Source organism: Siphateles boraxobius, unplaced genomic scaffold (genome assembly GCF_051911475.1).
Source record: "Siphateles boraxobius isolate OS27281-9 unplaced genomic scaffold, OSU_SipBor_1 51, whole genome shotgun sequence".
NCBI lineage: Eukaryota > Metazoa > Chordata > Actinopteri > Cypriniformes > Leuciscidae > Siphateles > Siphateles boraxobius.
The window spans coordinates 1,769,814-1,784,444 of record NW_027509153.1 but is presented as its reverse complement, the minus strand read 5'-3'; the positions used below and the strand labels follow the sequence as shown (position 1 = coordinate 1,784,444).

General features: G+C 43.6%; 12 non-coding genes across 12 annotated transcripts; all 12 read left to right on the top strand.

Annotated features, from left to right (window-relative positions):
* Positions 1-3,873: 3,873 nt before the first annotated feature.
* On the top strand, positions 3,874-3,946 carry trnav-aac (transfer RNA valine (anticodon AAC)). The gene has a single exon. It is a non-coding gene; the product is annotated as a tRNA-Val (tRNA).
* A 123-nt stretch (positions 3,947-4,069) lies between these two features.
* trnav-cac (transfer RNA valine (anticodon CAC)) lies at positions 4,070-4,142 on the top strand. The gene has a single exon. It is a non-coding gene; the product is annotated as a tRNA-Val (tRNA).
* Positions 4,143-4,680: 538 nt separating this feature from the next.
* On the top strand, positions 4,681-4,753 carry trnav-aac (transfer RNA valine (anticodon AAC)). The gene has a single exon. It is a non-coding gene; the product is annotated as a tRNA-Val (tRNA).
* Positions 4,754-4,876: 123 nt separating this feature from the next.
* On the top strand, positions 4,877-4,949 carry trnav-cac (transfer RNA valine (anticodon CAC)). The gene has a single exon. It is a non-coding gene; the product is annotated as a tRNA-Val (tRNA).
* A 266-nt stretch (positions 4,950-5,215) lies between these two features.
* On the top strand, positions 5,216-5,288 carry trnav-uac (transfer RNA valine (anticodon UAC)). Its single transcript has one exon. It is a non-coding gene; the product is annotated as a tRNA-Val (tRNA).
* A 213-nt stretch (positions 5,289-5,501) lies between these two features.
* On the top strand, positions 5,502-5,574 carry trnav-aac (transfer RNA valine (anticodon AAC)). Its single transcript has one exon. It is a non-coding gene; the product is annotated as a tRNA-Val (tRNA).
* A 488-nt stretch (positions 5,575-6,062) lies between these two features.
* On the top strand, positions 6,063-6,135 carry trnav-uac (transfer RNA valine (anticodon UAC)). Its single transcript has one exon. It is a non-coding gene; the product is annotated as a tRNA-Val (tRNA).
* A 437-nt stretch (positions 6,136-6,572) lies between these two features.
* trnav-cac (transfer RNA valine (anticodon CAC)) lies at positions 6,573-6,645 on the top strand. Its single transcript has one exon. It is a non-coding gene; the product is annotated as a tRNA-Val (tRNA).
* Positions 6,646-8,028: 1,383 nt separating this feature from the next.
* On the top strand, positions 8,029-8,102 carry trnav-aac (transfer RNA valine (anticodon AAC)). Its single transcript has one exon. It is a non-coding gene; the product is annotated as a tRNA-Val (tRNA).
* Positions 8,103-8,561: 459 nt separating this feature from the next.
* Positions 8,562-8,634, top strand: trnav-uac (transfer RNA valine (anticodon UAC)). Its single transcript has one exon. It is a non-coding gene; the product is annotated as a tRNA-Val (tRNA).
* Positions 8,635-8,848: 214 nt separating this feature from the next.
* Positions 8,849-8,921, top strand: trnav-aac (transfer RNA valine (anticodon AAC)). The gene has a single exon. It is a non-coding gene; the product is annotated as a tRNA-Val (tRNA).
* Positions 8,922-9,044: 123 nt separating this feature from the next.
* trnav-cac (transfer RNA valine (anticodon CAC)) lies at positions 9,045-9,117 on the top strand. The gene has a single exon. It is a non-coding gene; the product is annotated as a tRNA-Val (tRNA).
* The last annotated feature ends 5,514 nt before the right edge of the window (positions 9,118-14,631 follow it).

Sequence of the window (14,631 nt, the reverse complement as noted above, 5' to 3'; positions counted from 1 at the left end):
TGAGCAAGGTTGCTCACAATGTTGACTTATCACAGGGGTAAAATATGCAGAATCAGTATAAATGTTGGCTGCTTTGTTTTTAGCCAATATGCAAGCTTCAGTAAGTGCTTTCAGTTTAGCCAATTGTGCGGAGCAAGGTTGCTCACAATGTTGACTTATCACAGGGGTAAAATTGTCTCCATCTTTTTGTACAACAGCAAAGCCAGCATGGTTACCTAAGTGGTCTCTAAAACATGAGCCATCCACAAAATAATCTACGTCTGGATCAACAATTGGTGTTGATTCCAAATCTGGTCTCAGACGAGTAAAAGCTAGAGAGACAGAAACACACTCACTAGGTGTTCCTTCCCCCTCCAGCGGGACAAAATTAGCTGGATTTGTTGTGGTACATCGCTTTATCGTGATATCAGGATAAGTTGTCAATGTAGAATATGCTAAGCATCTGGCCTGTGTCAAAACAAATCGTCCTTGTTCTAATAATTCAGCAGTCTTATGATGAGTGTAAATAGTGTTTAAATCCTTGAGGCATTCTAGTGTATACTGTTTACCTTGGTAAGTGAAGGAAAAAAGGTGTCTGCTTTCTTCTGCTAATGGAACGCTGAAAAATGCAGAGCAGAGGTCAATCACAGTGAAATAATTAGCAGCAGGTGGAACATTTGTCAAAAGCGTATGCAGATTTGGAACCTCCGCTGGCCAATCTTCAACTACTTCATTAACTGCTCTTAGGTCATGCACTAACCTCCACTTTGACTTGTTGGCTTTTTCAACTGGTAAAATTGGGGTATTACAATAACTGATTGTCTCAATCAGTACTTCTGCCTCAACCAATCCATCAATTGTTGCCTTTATCCCTTCCACTGCTTCACGCTTTAATGGGTATTGTTGCTTTCTTGGTAATTGAACTCCTGGTTTAGTTGCAATTCTAATGGGGTTTGCTGATCTAACTAGGCCAACATCTGTGTCATGTTTTGACCATAACTGTACAGGCACTTGTTGTTCCATCTCTGAGATAAGTTCGTCCATTCTAGACTTCAGTTCGCTTTTCTCTACTGTCTCAACTATCAATTTTGGAATCCCTACCATTTTGGTTGTGCAGATGATTTTGAGATATGTCATATATTTTGTTTGAAAAATGAAAGGGTTATCAGTGGCTTACCAAAGCTTTCCTTCTACCTTTAACATCATTGGGCCTAGATCTTGTGCTTGACCCCCCTCATTTATAAATAATGTAACATGTGGTACTGAATCATCTACTCTAAACCAAGTATTAGTGAATTCACAGTGTTCAATTTGTAACGCTGCTCTCTCTGGTCCTACAATTATGTAATTTGAAGTCAGACACACAGTCTGTCCTTTAGTTCCTCCTAACCACTCTTTTTCCATTTTTGGATCTCTAAGGGGATCATATCTCATTGTACAATGGAATTCGGTTTCTGGGGAAACTGGTTTCTGAAGTAGCTCTTTTATATACTGTATCTTCCCCATTTTTCAAGTGTGTCCCCTACTACCCAATCTATATTCCCTATCCAAAATATTTTTGTCTATTGTTCTTGTTGCTCAGCTCCACCCATTACTAACATCTGTTTTATACCTGTATTTTTATATATATATATATATATCCCTTCAGGAGAGCACCATATCTGTAAGTTCAATTTGCATATAGCATCCCTACCCAACAAGTTGACTGGCGTTTGGTCAGACACTAGTATTGGAATCTTTATTTCAGAGTCTTTGACTTTTATGCTGACAGGGGCTGTCATTGGAATTAGCTGTGTCAGTCCCGAAAATCTCACTGTGTTGACGTATTTTCCAGACCTGGGTAGGTGAGAGGCATAATTTTGGCTCAACCATGTGAATGTTGCCCCTGTGTCAAGCATAATGGGTATTATCTTGTCCTCTATTTTAACCCGCAGCATAGGTTCTTGGTCAGCATTGGCAGCTGACTCCTCCCCGTAGGATTCTCTGGGCACCCCTAGTAACCTTGGTCTGGGCCACGCCATGGGTTGACTGGCCCTGATACTTGGTGTTGCTGATTCAAGGATCTCTGCTGCCAAGGTTGTTGCATCTGGCCTTGCATCTCATCTTGTGGCCATGGGTTCACTGGGCAATTTCTCTTGGTGTGTCCAGGTTGATCCATGTTCCTCTGTTGGTTGCTATATGTCCTTCCTCTTCCTCTTCCCCTTCCTGGTGCTGACATTGCTCTGTTTCTGTTGTCTTGTTGTTCAGGAAGATAGATCACGATAGGTGCATTCGGTTGTTATGGGTTTTCCCACGTTGACTGGCACATTCTGACCCATGTTGACTGGAGCTTGCTGTATGACTTGTGGCGCTTGACTTGGTATGTTCACAGCAGCCATCACTGCAGACTGATCTTCAACTTCCTTTACTGCAGCCTGTACTTTCTTCTTCTTGTTAATCAGTTCATCCAGTTGTAGCTGAGTCAATTTTCTTTGAAGCTCTCTTTCTTGATTCTTCAGCTTTAGTTTATTCTTCCTGTACTGTTCCACTGCGTGAGCCACATGGTCACTGAACTCCTTTGATGTCTTTGAGGCCAACCCGACCACATCCTCCAGCTTGGCTTTTACAGAGGGAGGCATGGCGTCAATTATGGAGGATCTGAACAGTGCTGTTATCACTGGATCCCGTTCAGGGTATCTCTCCAGCTCTTGCTTCCACTTTCTTGACTGTCTTTGAACATAGGTGATTGGATTTTCCTCATCTCCTGTTGGTTCCCCTTTCAGCATCTTCGGATCCATCTGAGTTTGATAATGTTCTCGAAGAGCCCGCCATAGTGCAGCTCTATGCCTGTCCAATGGTGTGGCATCCATCCTGGTCGAATTGACTGCAGCTCCAAGTCCAGAGGCTTTAAGGATTTCATTAGTCTTTGCACCTCCAACGCTCTTTGCCAGCAGGGCCTTGACATCTCCACTGGCTAGTATCTTTCCCATTGTCTCTTCTTCCAGCAGTCTGATCCATTTGCCAGCCCCTTCATGTAGGTCAGGGAGGCGGGCTATCAGTCCCTCCAGATCTTGTCCTGCCCATGGCACGTACTGTCCTTGATGTCCTTTGATCAGGATGGGGCATTGTAAGGGATCTTCTTCCAGTTGTTCCTCTTCATCTTTATATGGACTCAGTTTGCGTGCTGGTATCTCTCTCAAATTGTCTCCGCTCCTCCAGTGTGGTTCGCTTGGGGGTGCTTCTTCTAAAAGGAGGGTTCCAGACACATGCTTGTATTCCCTGTGTGGGCTGGCTGAATTAGATCTTCGTCTTTGATGTTTCCGAAGTCTCTGTTGGTCTGTTGGTTAGACAATGCAGGGCTTCCATGAGCGTCAATCAGGTGTTTGAGGTCTAAGGCACTTCCCTGACTCCCCTCACGGCTCACAGCATCCCATCTTGATAAAATTAGAGGGTCACTCATGTCTGCTCCTCTACAGTCCTGATTCACCTTTATTTCTTCTTCCTTCTCATTTTCAAAATTCACTTTGCCTTTTATAGCCACTGTTCCAGTCACTAGTGGGAGCTGTTTACCAGTCAAGTCATAGGATGGTGCATATGGGGTTGGGGTCTCTATTATGCTTTCTTTTTTCCCTACTCTCTTTCTAAGTTCTTTTATCAATTGTGCTCCCTTTTCTTTAAATAAATTTAATACCTCTTGTTCTTTTCCCCGTTTCTCATCTCTTTTGTTGCTCTTATTATGGGCTTTGTGATTTTTTATCAGATTTTTTATCATCGTACCAAGGAGCTGTAGGCAGACTGCCATGCCGAATGACCTCTGTTCTGTTGTTTGTGGAATTTACAACCTGGCACACTGCTTGCAGAGCAGATTATGGGAACAGAGCCATCTTCTAAAAAGCACATGCGCCTCATCAATAGGTTTCTGTAGTGTAGTGGTCATCACGTTCGCCTAACACGTGAAAGGTCCTCGGTTCGAAACCGAGCAGATACAGTGGTTGGATTCTGACAGAAAATTTAAACTGTTTGCCACTCTAGGTGGGTGCAGCGATCATTTCCTTTATATGCTTTTTTATAAGCGTGCACCTAAAGATTTATGTCTGCCACCTGAAGACGTGTTTCCGTAGTGTAGTGGTTATCACGTTCGCCTCACACGCGAAAGGTCCCCAGTTCGAAACTGGGCGGAAACTGTGGGTGGTTTTTGCAAAAATTTCATATGCGATTTTCTGTTGAGCAGGTCAGTACACTTGCAGGGATGCAGGCACATTTTCTGTCAAAATAAAACAAATGACCGTTGAGGTTTCCTGTACAGTAATAAAAAATGTTTGGTCTGCCAACAAAATTAGCAGCTTTTTGCCATGTTTAAAACACTGGGCAGTCTATAGTTTCAGTCGCTTTTGAACAAGCGTATCCTAGAAGAGGTGGGACTGATGTCCAAATCAAGTTTCCGTAGTGTAGTGGTTATCACGTTCGCTTTACACGTGACAGGTCCTCAGTTCAAAACTGGGTGGAAACAAGTGGAGGCATGTTAAATATAAATGCTGCAATTCGCTACAAAACCCTTACTTTTGAGACAGGTGAAGGCCATCGTACCAAGGAGCTGTAGGCAGATTGCCATGCCGAATAACCTCTGTTCTGTTGTTTGTGGAATTTACAAACTGTCACACTGCTTGAAGAGCAGATTATGGGAAGGAGGCATCTTCTAAAAAGCACATTCTCCATCAGTAGGTTTCTGTAGTGTAGTGTTCATCACGTTCGCCTAACACGCGAAAGGTCCTCGGTTCGAAACCGAGCAGAAACAGTGGTTGGATTCTGACAGAAAATTTAAACTGTTTGCCACTCTAGGTGGGTGCAGCGATCATTTCCTTTATATTCTTTTTAATAAGCGTGCACCTAAAGATTTATATCTGCAACCTGAAGACGTGTTTCCGTAGTGTAGTGGTTATCACGTTCGCCTCACCCGCGAAAGGTCCCCAGTTCGAAACTGGGTGGAAACTGTGTGTGGTTTTTGCAAAAATTTCGTATGCGATTTTCTGTTGAGCAGGTCAGTACACTTGCAGGGATATTTGTGGTTTAATCTCTTTAGAAAAGGACAAAAATAAAACAAATGACCATTGAGGTTTCCTGTACAGTAATATAAAATGTTCGGTCTGCCAACAAAATTAGCAGCATTTTGCCATGTTAAAAACACTGGGCAGTCTATAGTTTCAGTCGCTTTTGAACAAGCGTATCCTAGAAGCGGTGGGACTAATGTCCAAATCAAGTTTCCGTAGTGTAGTGGTTATCACGTTTGCTTTACACGCGAAAGGTCCTCAGTTCAAAACTGGGCGGAAACAAGTGGAGGCATTTTAAATGTAATGCTCCAAATCGCTACAAAACCCTTGCTTTTGAGACAGGTGAAGGCCATCGTACCAAGGAGCTGTAGGCAGACTGCCATGCCGAATGACCACTGTTCTGTTGTTTGTGGAATTCACAGACTGTCACACTGCTTGCAGAGCAGATTATAGGAAGGAGCCATCTTCTAAAAAGCACATGTGCCTCATCAATAGGTTTCTGTAGTGTAGTGGTCATCACGTTCGCCTAACACGCGAAAGGTCCTCGGTTCCAAACCGAGCAGAAACAGTGGTTGCATTCTGACAGAAAATTTTAACTGTTTGCCACGCTAGGTGGGTGCAGAGGTCATTTCCTTTATATGCTTTTTAATAAGCGTGCACCTAAAGATTTATGTCTGCAACCAGAAGACGTGTTTCTGTAGTGTAGTGGTTATGACGTTCGCCTCACACGCGAAAGGTCCCCAGTTCGAAACTGTGCGGAAACTGTGGGTGGTTTTTGCAAAAAGTTCGTATGCGATTTTCTGTTGAGCAGGTCAGTACACTTGCAGGGATGTTTGTGGTTTAATCTCTTTAGAAAAGGACAAAAATAATACAAATGACCATTGAGGTTTCCTGTACAGTAATATAAAAGGTTTTGAGGTTTCCTGTACAGTAATATAAGATGTTCAGTCTGCCGCTAGCAGCTTTTTGCCATGTTAAAAACACTGGGCAGTCTATAGTTTCAGTCGCTTTTGAACAAGCGTACCCTAGAAGCGGTGGGACTGACTTGCAAATCAAGTTTCCGTAGTGTAGTGGTTATCACGTTTGCTTTACACGCGAAAGGTCCTCAGTTCAAAACTGGGCGGAAACAAGTGGATGCATTTTAAATATAAATGCTGCAATTCGCTACAAAACCCTTACTTTTGAGACAGGTGAAGGCCATCATACCAAGGAGCTGTAGGCAGACTGCCATGCCGAATGACCTATGTTCTGTTGTTTGTGGAATTCACAGACTGTCACATTACTTGCAGAGCAGATTATGGGAAGGAGCCATCTACTAAAAAGCACATACCATGATATCACGTTCGTTTTACACGCAAAGGTCTTCAGTTCAAAACTGGGCGGAAACAAGTGGAGGCATGTTAAATATAAATGCTGCAATTCGATACAAACCGAGCAGAAACAGTGGTTGGGTTCTGACAGAAAATGTATACTGTTTGCCACGCTAGGTGAGTGTAGCGCTCATTTCCTTTATACGCTTTTTAACAAGCGTGCACCTAAACATTTATGTCTGCCACCTGAAGACGTGTTTCCGTAGTGTAGAGGTTATCACGTTCGCTTCACACGCGAAAGGTCCCCAGTTCGAAACTGGGCGGAAACAGTGGGTGGTTTTTGCAAAAATTTCGTATGCGATTTTCTGTTGAGCAGGTCAGTACACTTGCAGGGATGTTTGTGGTTTAATCTCTTAGAAAAAGATAAAAATAAAACAAATGACCATTGAGGTTTCCTGTACAGTAATATAAAATGTTCGGTCTGCCAACAAAATTAGCAGCTTTTTGCCATGTTAAAAACACTGGGCAGTCTATAGTTTCAGTCGCTTTTGAACAAGCGTACCCTAGAAGCGGTGGGACTGACGTCCAAATCAAGTTTCCGTAGTGTAGTGGTTATCACATTTGCTTTACACATGAAAGGTCCTCAGTTCAAAACTGGGCGGAAACAAGTGGATGCATTTTAAATATAAATGCTGCAATTCGCTACAATACCCTTACTTTTGAGACAGGTGAAGGCCATCGTACCAAGGAGCTGTAGTCAGACTGCCATGCCGAATGACCTCTGTTCTGTTGTTTGTGGAATTTACAGACTGTCACACTGCTTGCAGAGCAGATTATGGGAAGGAGCCATCTTCTAAAAAGCACTTGCACCTCATCAATAGGTTTCTGTAGTGTAGTGGTCATCACGTTCGCCTAACACGCGAAAGGTCTTCGGTTCGAAACCGAGCAGAAAATGTGGTTGGATTCTGACAGAAAATTTAAACTGTTTGCCACACTAGGTGGGTGCAGCGCTCATTTCCTTTATATGCTTTTAATAAGCGTGCACCTAAAGATTTATGTCTGCAGCCTGAAGACTTGTTTCCGTAGTGAAGTGGTTATCACGTTTGCCTCACACGCGAATGGTCCCCAGTTCGAAACTGTGGGTGTTTTTTGCAAAAATTTCGTATGCGATTTTCTGTTGAGCAGGTCAGTACACTTGCAGGGATGTTTGTAGTTTAATCTCTTTAAAAAAGGACAAAAATAAAACAAATGACCATTGAGGTTTCCTAAACAGTAATATAAACTGTTCGGTCTGCCAACAAAATTAGCAGCTTTTTGCCATGTTAAAAACACTGGGCAGTCTATAGTTTCAGTCGCTTTTGAACAAGCGTACGCTAGAAGAGGTTGGAATGAGATCCAAACCAAGTTTCCGTAGTGTAGTGGTTATCACGTTCGCTTTACAGGCGAAAGGTCCTCAGTTCAAAATTGGGTGGAAACAAGTGGAGGCATGTTAAATATAAATGCTGCAATTCGCTACAAAACCCTTACTTTTAAGACAGGTGAAGGCCATCATACCAAGGAGCTGTAGGCAGACTGCCATGCCGAATGACACTAGGTGGGTGCCGAATGACCTCTGTTCTGTTGTTTGTGGAATTTACAGACTGTCACACTGCTTGCAGGACAGATTATGGGAAGGAGCCATCTTCTAAAAAGCACATTCGTCTCGTCAATAGGTTTCTGTAGTGTAGTGGTCATCACATTCGCCTAACACGCGAAAGGTCCTCGGTTCGTAAACCGAGCAGAAACAGTGGTTGGATTCTGACAGAAAATTTAAACTCTTTGCCACGCTAGGTGGGTGCAGCGCTCATTTCCTTTATATGCTTTTTAATAAGCGTGCACCTAAAGATTTATGTCTGCTACCTGAAGACGTGTTTGTAGTGTAGTGGTTATCACGTTCGCCTCACACGCGAAAAGTCCCCAGTTCGAAACTGGGTGGAAACTGTGGGTGATTTTTGCAAAAATTTCGTATGCGATTTTCTGTTGAGCAGGTCAGTACACTTGCAGGGATGTTTGTGGTTTAATCTCTTAGAAAAGGACAAAAATAAAATAAATGACCATTTAAGTTTCCTGTACAGTAATATAAAATGTTCGGTCTGCCAACAAAATTAGCAGCTTTTTGCCATGTTAAAAACACTGGGCAGTCTATAGTTCCAGTCGGTTTTGAACAAGCGTACCCTAGAAGCTGTGGGACTGATGTTCAAATCAAGTTTCCGTAGTGTAGTGGTTATCACGTTTGCTTTACACGCGAAAGGTCCTCAGTTCAAAACTGGGCGGAAACAAGTGGATGCATTTTAAATATAAATGCTGCAATTCGCTACAAAACCCTTACTTTTGAGACAGGTGAAGGCCATCGTACCAAGGAGCTGTAGGCAGACTGCCATGCCGAATGACCTCTGTTCTGTTGTTTGTGGAATTCACAGACTGTCACACTGCTTGCAGAGCAGATTATGGGAAGAAGCCATCTTCTAAAAAGCACATGTGCCTCATCAATAGGTTTCTGTAGTGTAGTGTTCATCACGTTCGCCTAACACGCGAAAGGTCCTCGGTTCGAAACCGAGCAGAAACAGTGGTTGGATTCTGACAGAAATTTTTAACTGCTTGCAACGCTAGGTAGTAGCAGCGCTCATTTCCTTTATATGCTTTTTAATAAGCGTGGACCTAAAGATTTATGTCTGCCACCTGAAGACGTGTTTCCGTAGTGTAGTGGTTATCACGTTCGCCTCACACGCGAAAGGTCCCCAGTTCGAAACTGGGCGGAAACTTTGGGTGGTTTTTGCAAAAATTTCGTATGCGATTTTCTGTTGAGCAGGTCAGTACACTTGCAGGGATGTTTGTGGTTTAATCTCTTTAGAAAAGGACAAAAATAAAACAAATGACCATTGAGGTTTCCTGTATAGTAATAAAAAATGTTTGGTCTGCCAACAAAATTAGCAGCTTTTTGCCATTGTTTAAAAAACTGGGCAGTCTATAGTTTCAGTCGCTTTTGAACAAGCGTACCCTAGAAGAGGTGGGACTGACGTCCAAATCAAGTTTACGTAGTGTAGTGGTTATCACGTTGGCTTTACACGTGACAGGTCCTCAGTTCAAAACTGGGTGGAAACAAGTGGAGGCATGTTAAATATAAATGCTGCAATTCGCTACAAAACCCTTACTTTTGAGACAGGTGAAGGCTATCGTACCAAGGAGCTGTAGGCAGATTGCCATGCCGAATAACCTCTGTTCTGTTGTTTGTGGAATTTACAAACTGTCACACTGCTTGCAGAGCAGATTATGGGAAGGAGCCATCTTCTAAAAACTACATGCTCCATCAATAGGTTTCTGTAGTGTAGTGGTCATCACGATCGCCTAACACGCGAAAGGTCCTCGGTTCGAAACTGAGCAGAAACAGTGGTTGGATTCTGACAGAAAATTTAAACTGTTTGCCACGCTAGGTGGATGAAGCGCTCATTTCCTTTATATGCTTTTTAATAATTGTGCACCTAAAGATTTATGTCAGCAACCTGAAGACGTGTTTGTAGTGTAGTGGTTATCACGTTCGCCTCACACGCGAAAAGTCCCCAGTTCGAAACTGGGCGGAAAATGTGGGTGGTTCTTGCAAAAATTTCATATGCGATTTTCTGTTGAGCAGGTCAGTACACTTGCAGGGATGCAGGCACATTTTCTGTCAAAAATAAAACAAATGACCGTTGAGGTTTCCTGTACAGTAATAAAAAATGTTTGGTCTGCCAACAAAATTAGCAGCTTTTTGCCATGTTTAAAACACTGGGCAGTCTATAGTTTCAGTCGCTTTTGAACAAGCGTACCCTAGAAGAGGTGGGACTGGCGTCCAAATCAAGTTTCTGTAGTGTAGTGGTTATCACGTTCGCTTTACATCCGACAGGTCCTCAGTTCAAAACTGGGTGGGAACAAGTGGAGGCATGTTAAATATAAATGATGCAATTCGCTACAAAACCCTTACGCCCTTTAGGCCACCGGGTTAGGGAAGGGGTCCGCGGACAGCTTAAAAGGTAGTCCGTGGTAGGAGGTTAGTGGACCCCTGCGCGACGCCCCGTAGGTGATTTTTGGGGGACCGGCCGACGGTGCCGGGCTACGGGCGTCGGCCACAGGGGGTGACTCGCCGACCGCCCTCAGTCGATTCGACGCAGCCTGACAGCCTGCTTGACCACGAACGGCCCGTCCGTCCACGGCCAATCTAAGTGACGGCCCGTGGCCCCGCCCAGTGACCACGGACAGCCTATTCGTCCCACTGACAGCCTGTTTGACCACGAACGGCCCGTCTGTCCACGGCCAATCTAAGTGACCACGAACAGCCTATTCATCCCACTGTGCACCTATGTGACCACGAACGGCCTATTCATCCCACTGACCGCCTGTGTGGCCACGAATGGCCTATGTGTCCCATCAGAAGAACTATGCATTATTAGACTTAAAATGGCATGTCCAGGGACAGCTTACAGGGACTCTGTCAAATAAGTTACAGGTGGGCAAAGTAAGGGCCCACCTGTAACTTATTTGACGGGGTCCAAATAGGCTGTCCGTGGTCAATGCATTAACAGGTCATATTTCATAATTACAGTGGTTTTATGAGGTGAAACCTACTGTACACCACACAGGGGACACAATACAACACACTGATGTACATTAAAGCTATTAATTATGCATAATTAGCCTAAATATGGACTGTCCATGAACAGCCTATTTGGACCCTATCGAATAAGCTACAAGTGGGATGCTGTTTTTAACTTAGACATTTTCAGCGGGTGAATCCCCGTAATGATTAGGCGATTTCATCACATGTGGTGAAGTCCCACCTGCAACTTATTTGACGGGGTCCAAATAGGCTGTCCGTGGTCAATGCATTAACAGGTCATATTTCATAATTACAGTGGTTTTATGAGGTGAAACCTACTGTACACCACACAAGGGAACACAATACAACACACTGATGTACAGTAAAGCTATTAATTATGCATAATTAGCCTAAATATGGACTGTTCATGAACAGCCTATTTGGACCCTGTCGAATAAGTTACAGGTGGGCAAAGTAAGGGCCCACCTGTAACTTATTTGACGGGGTCCAAATAGGCTGTCCATGGGCAATGCATTAATAGGTCATATTTCATAATTACAATGGTTTTATTAGGTAAAAACTAATGTACACTAGACAGGGGCCACAATACAACACACTGATGTACATCAAAGCTATCAATTATGCATAATTAGCCTAAAAATGGACTGTCCATTTACCCATACCCTTGAATAATGTCCTGTAAAACATCTATGTATCGTCGTGAATTGGTAGCCGTTAAAAATCTCCACATGCGACTTTTTAACGTTCTATTAAATCGTTCAACGACGCTGGCTTTCAAATCGGTGGCGGTAGCGAAATGATTAATGTCATGCTTTTTCATGAGATTTTGAAAATGTTTGTTAAAAAATTCCTTCCCCTGATCCGTCTGCAATTTCTGTGGGACACGCCCCTCTTCGAGTATAGACTCGAACGCTTTGGTAACCTCAACCCCGCTCTTATTCTTCAACACCCTGGTCCACGCGTGTTTGGTGAAAACGTCCACGCAGGTCAGCAGATATTTATGACCGTCATTATCCTTGGCATAAGCGGTCATGTCGACCAGATCAGCCTGGAACTGAGTATCGATTCCGTATACAACCACCCTATTTCGTTTGTATTTTATCGGCGCTGTTTTGTGTAATGTGTAAGCATCCTCACCAGCCAGCCATTCTGAAACCTGTTTATCGCTTAGGCGGACTCCGCTATCTTTTAAGACGGCATATTTTAATCGTTTTTTACCCCCTAAAGAACCTGGGTTGGACGGTGTATAATAAGCCTTTTTCATGAGCTCGGACATGATGATGATGATGTTTCACCCGCTGTGAAAGAATGAGAGGTACGGATGATTTGAATCAATCTTTTATTAAAAAAATATGGATATAATGACGTTACAGAATATACAGGCTAAGTAAAAATGGTTATAATGACATGTCTGTACACGCTAGGTAAAAAAAATGAATATAATACAACAAACATTAAGTAAAAATGGATATAATCATGCTACATGCACACTCAAGGTTAAAATGAATATAATACAACATAGTAAAAAAATGGATATAATGACGTTACAGTCTAAGTAAAACGGATATAATACAACAGTCTAATCACAATCTAGCCAGAATAAAAAGTCGCGGAACACAAACATGTTTCTGTTTAGGACATAATCGGTAAACAGTTCAATAATTTGGTCGACGTTGTTAATCAATGGACGTTCGACCATCTCCTCATCATCAGTGTCTAACCCCTTTGACTTTTTGACCAAATGGATACATACATCAACTACAAACGTGAACATGGATAACGTATCATAGACACCGATGTCAGACTGTGAACCGTACAGCCAATCGAGAACCTGTTTTATCACATAGAATACTTGTTCGTCATCGTCAAGACATGCGGAGATCATAGAGCACCATGTATTGTTACGACCCAGACCTCTTACATTTATCATCATTTTCTTGAGATTGGTCTCACGTGTACTGTCGTCATCATCACGTAAAATTTCAAACGGGGAATCGGATGCGTCCTCAATAATCTTGTTCATAAGACCGATGATCTGGTCTTTGTAATGATCTTTAAACATGGATGCTATAAAGTGTGTTATACTCCCCACAACGCCCATGTCGGAGGAGGTTTGGTCACTCCCCATTCACGATGGAGAGACCTTCCCAGAGATCAACGACGTCGTAGATGATCTCCTTGCAGGGTTTGTCCAGAAGTCTCCCCCTGATTTCTTCTAGCTTGGCTGTGATGAATGGTTCGTCTTTTAATTCATGCAGAATACCCCCGACTGTTCCTTGAATACGGTGGGGTCGAGATTTTAACCCACACCGGTTGAGGATAATAGTAATGATGGTATGAAAATTGGGTTTAAACAGCTTGCCTGACAGTTCATCAAAGTGTGTGTCGAAGAAGTAGTTGGGAGGGTCAAACAGGCAGGAATGCTGCAGCTGGCTAGGATGATCAATCGCACACCCCTCACATTCCTCCTTGAGCTTATCACCAATGAGATGTTGCAACAGCACCACGACCGCTGCTTTTATGATTTTGAATCCAACGTCGCTGAAACATCCGTCTGTAGCATCTAAATTGGGTTTAGCATCGGGGTCGTTGCGTCCGTCGGACTCGTAAGTCAGGTTGTGAGATCCAAGCTTTTTGTTGGATGGTGGTGAAGGTTTAGTGCAAGCGCAGTCGCACTCGATCTCCAAATCCCAGTCTAAGCGACGTTTGGTAGTTTTAGTCTGAGCCCAGTCGTTTTCAAAGCACGGTGCCAAGGCTATGCGACGTCTGGTAGTTTTGGCCGGGGGCCAGTCTTTGTGGAGACCCGATGGTCCGGCGTCGTCGGTCAGAATATGGTCGATCACGCTATCGTCAGGGTCGAGAATGCTGCCGAAAGAGATACCGCAGCTGCACACGTGTGTGGGTTCTGGACCTCCGTCTTCAGCCATGGTTTATATGTGTTTGCTCGGGAGGGTCTGGTCGCTGGAATTTATGAGGTTGTAGAAGAGGGCGGAACGTTCTAGAATTTTAACCACGGTTTATAAAGACGCTTGGGAGGGTCTGACAGTCGAGCTTTAGGATGACTGTAGTGAATGGGCGTGGATGGCTTAGTAAACGAACTGCTGCGCGCGCATCTCTCGGGGTGGAACAGCTGCACTTTGATTTTGTTGTATCCGTCGTGCAGGTCACACCATTTGAACATTTTGTTGATGGCTGAAAAAACACTAGTCAGCAGATTCAGATCGCACCAATTGAACACAAATTGCATTTCGTACAGATCGTGATGCTCGTTAGGCCGGATAACTCCTGATCGAGTGCTGTCTAGCTTTGTCTTGTCTTTACAGCAGAATATGTAGACAGAATCATTCGGCTTCTTTTTAGTATGGTCACCTACCACACGGTACCGGGTGTTTGGGCTTACACCGTCCCACTCGGCAGTGTACAAAGGCTCTTCGCCGATGTCGTGCAGATCCTTCCAGACAAACGTGTAAAATAGAGTCCAGTCTTTTTCAGGAAATACAACACACGGATCTTCCCCAGGCTGAAACTCACCCACGCCGTCGGCGGTGTAGAGTATAACAATTCGTGAGGGTTTATGAAATTTGTACCCGAATACACGGTTACTACACATCATATATTCAGCTTGAGTCCATTCCGAAGTTTCATGGAGAAAGTTTGTCAAACGGACGTGTCCAATGGCCTTTCT